Genomic DNA, 4,446 nt, shown 5'->3' on the forward strand with positions numbered 1-4,446 from the left:
ACCATCTCACACACACTCCCCAGTGTACGTAGTTTCGGCATTTTCAAGCATCCAAGAAGAAAATAAATAGTGGTCAACCACCTCAACAGTAGTATACAAAATTGAGCACATTAAAAGATCATTAGAAGTGATGATATGAAAATTGATTTAATTTCCTTTGGATGAAAATGACCCCAAACTAAACCTCTCAGTATATAAAGCATCGATCGTCCCACGAGTCGATCAATATTTGTACATCCAGTGAAGACTACCAAAATAGAAGTACGACTTCCAAAACGAAGATAAATAAAGCATGTTTTCCAGTATGATGACCTTTCAGCATTAAATTGATTATTGTGTTATTATTGTTGGTATGCTGGTCTGCATGCATGACTCATCAAAATAGAAGGGTCTATCCAGGATTAAATTACGATTGGGAGGAGTTGGGAAATACTTGGTGTCTTGGTGATGGGGGTGCCGAAAGTGGTGTTCCATAGGTAAAATCAAAGTTGTTTTTGATTATTATTGTATGATGAACAATTGGGCATTGGAGATTATTGGTTTTGTTATTTGGAATTTATTCACGAAGTGGTTTTGGAGATGATTGGATTTACAGGTGAATCGCAGGTTTATTATTTCATGTGGACCGGTCAGACCGGGCCGGTGCGGCCGGTCAGACCGGCGCAGCCCGCGGTCTGACCGGCCGACGCTGTGTCGGTTTCGGTTTCAGGTTGTTTATTTGGATATCCGTGATTATTTCATGATTATGGCTTCTAGATGGATACTGTTGTTCGCTAACAATAAGTAAAGTTGGAGATAGCTTGGTCTCAGAATATGGTTTCTTTGTTTGTTTCATGTGTATGTGAGTCGATGCCTCGGGAGAGTATTTGCGGTGATGGACCGGGAGTCGACTTGGGGATAAGACGACGTCCGTGGTGGTCAGAGATCATGCGGGATACTTAGGCTAGAGTTGATACACGTGGTTGATGGAGATTCCATATGGCATACGATGGAGTTATTGTGTGCGTATGGGATGCGGAATCGAATTTGGAAGGAGTCCAAATTTGGTACGATTGGTTATGTAAAGTTTCTTTCTGGTACTAGAGGGTTTCCAAAGGTGTTTAGGACTCCTAGTATGAGTTTGGTTCGTGGCTTTAGGCTGCCTACCTCGAGTATAAATAGAGGGGGAGCGTGAGGCTTCCCGGTATCGCTTTTGAGAGCAATTGAGTTGAGTTTTGAGTTAGGGTTTCGAGTTTAGTCGAAATTTTTGTAAGGAGTGCTGTTTGTGTACTTTCTAAACATAGAGAGAAGTAATAAAGTTGTCATCCACTTTAAGAGTTCTTCGATTTGTGTTTCACCGGGTTTCGGCGGTCCAACCGGCGATATACCGGCGGTTAGACCGGTGGCAAGGCGGCGGTCAGACCGGCGGGAGTGAGGCGGTCAGACCGGCGGCATCCACTCGGTCAGACCGGCAGATCAATCTCGGTCAGACCGATCTCCGTTGATTTCGAGGGTAACTTTTATTTCTGCTAAAAGTTTTAGGTTTTTGGGTATATCAACTTGTCACACCCTAAAAATCCTAGATATATAAATTGTTGTTTAATTGGAATTATTAGAATTTATTTTAAAAGCCTAGAAGAGAAGATCTAGTTTTAATTAATAAATTCCAATATAAAATGGGGCCAGATAAAATTTCATGAAATACTTTGCTTAATTCTATAATTCCGAGATTTTTCTGGGATTTATTTGAGCTAAGAAAGTATTTTTAATAAATGGAATTGCATTTCATGAATAATTTAAATTGACAAAGGTTTTTAAAAGTCTTCTTTTGGCTTTGGGCCGAAAGTCGGCCCAAAACCTCTCTCTCTCCCTCGGCCCAGTCGGCCCAGTCCGGCAGCAGCCGCCCGCGCACGCGTCCGCCCGCTGACAAGTGGGGCCCACCTGTCAGGCCTGTCGTCTACCTCCGGCCGGCCGCCGCCCGAACCCCAGCGCCGCGCCGCCGTCGTCTCTTTCCAAATTCGGCCGCCCCTTTCCTTTTCCGGTGAAATCAATAGAGGGGAAATGATCTTCGGGATCTCCTCTACCTTTTGTCTTTTGGAATCGTCGGCTAAAATCGTTTGGAAATCCGTGAATTCGATCTCGAATCGGATTCGTCTCTCTCCCCGAACCCTAGACCTTCCTTCGCCATCGCCGGTCGCCGTGAGCCTTCGCCGCCGCCTCCTTGCCCCTATAAAAGGACCCCCATGCCCGCCGCTACCTGCCGCCACCCTCGCCTTCGTCTCTCGTCGCCGGTAGAACCCTAGCACCGTGTAGCCTCGCGCCGCCGTCGTCGCCGCCGCTCCAGCCGTGCGCCGCCGTCGCTCCAGTCGTCGCCGTCGCTCGGGAAGGCCGCCGTCGTGGTCGCCGTCGCGTTGCCGTCCTCGTCCGCCCCTCCATCGTTGCTGTAGACCGCCGGAGCACCGCCGTCATCGTCAAGCCGAAGGTTGCCACCGCTTCTTCCTCGACGCCGTCGCCGTCCGTTGATCTTCTGCCGCCGTTTTGGTCACCGGTGAGTTCGCCGCGTCGTTCTCTACGTGCTGGTGCCCTCCGTTCGCGTCGTCGTGCCGTCGTTCGCCGGCGAGCTTGTGCGCCCGAGCCGCCGCCGGTGGTGACGTCACCGCTGACGTCATCGTTGCCGTCCGTCGTGGTCCAGCCGTGGACCGGTCGATCTCGGCCGTTCGTTTTGGTTAGGATCGATCTCGGCCGTTCGTTTCCGTGAGCCGCCGCCGTGCACCCGGTCCACCGCAAACCCTAGCCGCTGACGCAATAAACCCCTTTTTCCTTTTCAAAAATAATTCATTATTGCGTCATAATTCAATTAAAATCCACATAAGTGTTTTAATCCGATTTAATCTTTAAAAATTCATAACTAATTCATCTTAGCTCGGATTTAGTTGGTTCAAGTCTCTAAATTTTTCTAAAATTGAGATCTACATGTTAAAAATATCCACATGTACTGTTCATGCTTGTTTATGTGCTGTTTTGGTGTTTTTGCTCTTTTTTGTTTAGGTTCCGACGTTTCCGGAGAGTTCGTTTTCGCAGGAGAAGAATTTGAAGAGTTCCAAGGGCAGCAAGGCAAGTCACACAGATCCCAAATAACCCTTTGAACATGTTGATCCCGTTTAAAGCTATTGTTTCTATTCAACTATTGCATTTATTCTCGAATGTCATTGGGTGGAATTAACCTATTGTTTATTATAGTCCTTTTGTTCTTGATTACTTTATTCCTTGATACCTTGGATTATTATAACTTGACTAGTTGAGCTTTATATATTGGTTCAGCTAGATATTAGATATAATTACTTAGCCATGCTTAGAAACATTAGCACACAATTGGGATAACTAATGTTTCACTATTACTTAATGATGGATATTTAATGGTAGCTCATGATGGTTAATCATGATTGGTTAATTAATTAAATTGCCAACTAAAACTTGATAATGGTGGGTTGTGAGCACATGGTTTTGATGGTCGTGCTCATGACAATTAAGGACCGGTTCACGAGTTTCGGTTGTGAAACATTAACCGTGCCAACCACAAGCCAGCGTGGGCAACGGCTTTACCTTTTGTATAGCATGGTTCATTGCGGAGCACCAGACTGAGAAGTGGCGGAGATAAGCCCACGGGGGTCGCTGGGGAGTCCATGCCTTGTTTATAAGGGGGTGATTATGATCTAGGAATGGTGCACTGTGGTGGATTGTGTTGTGTGAGGGGTACTGTCACAGCTCCTTTCCGAGGTACCGTGGTGGTATTAAGGCACATGGTGACATGTTGTGGGGCTGTGTCTTGTGGGTACAGTGGTACACCTCTGGCCAGAGTAAAACTATTCGAATAGCCGTGCCCGCGGTTATGGGCGGGTCTAACAATGTCTTTCGTGATTAGTCTCACACTTCTCACCATAATAAAAGATGCTATAACTGGTAATAATTTGTTTAGCTCCTGGTTTGGAATGGTATATTCCTGGTTTGGAGATAGAACTGTGCAGCCAGGATTGGTTGTACAGAATGGTTGGGCCTATGCAACAGGGTATGTTGTATAGCGTTGGATTAATATTGTTTAAATTACTACTTAACTATTTTATTAAATTCTGAAATGTTTATTAAATGCTGTTTATGCAAATGAAACCCTACTATGCCATCCTTTGTTATCCTGAGCACTTGCATATTTGCTGCGTGGCTTGCTGAGTATGTCATATACTCACCTTGCAATCATTCATCAGAGGAAGAGTTCTACAGTGATGCTGATGGTGTGGAGGATTAGGTGTAGCCCTGGTCAAGCTGCCTGTGGAGTGGAGTCGTCTGCGCCGTTTATCTTATTTTTCCGCTGCTTAGATCTTTATTGATTGAGAGGAACTATCTACCTCTGTAATGACATTTTATTCGATTATTTATTAGAGTAATAATTGTACTCTATTATCAATTTGTTAT

Source organism: Oryza sativa, chromosome 9 (assembly GCF_034140825.1).
Source record: "Oryza sativa Japonica Group chromosome 9, ASM3414082v1".
In the NCBI taxonomy this organism is placed as follows: Eukaryota; Viridiplantae; Streptophyta; class Magnoliopsida; order Poales; family Poaceae; genus Oryza; species Oryza sativa.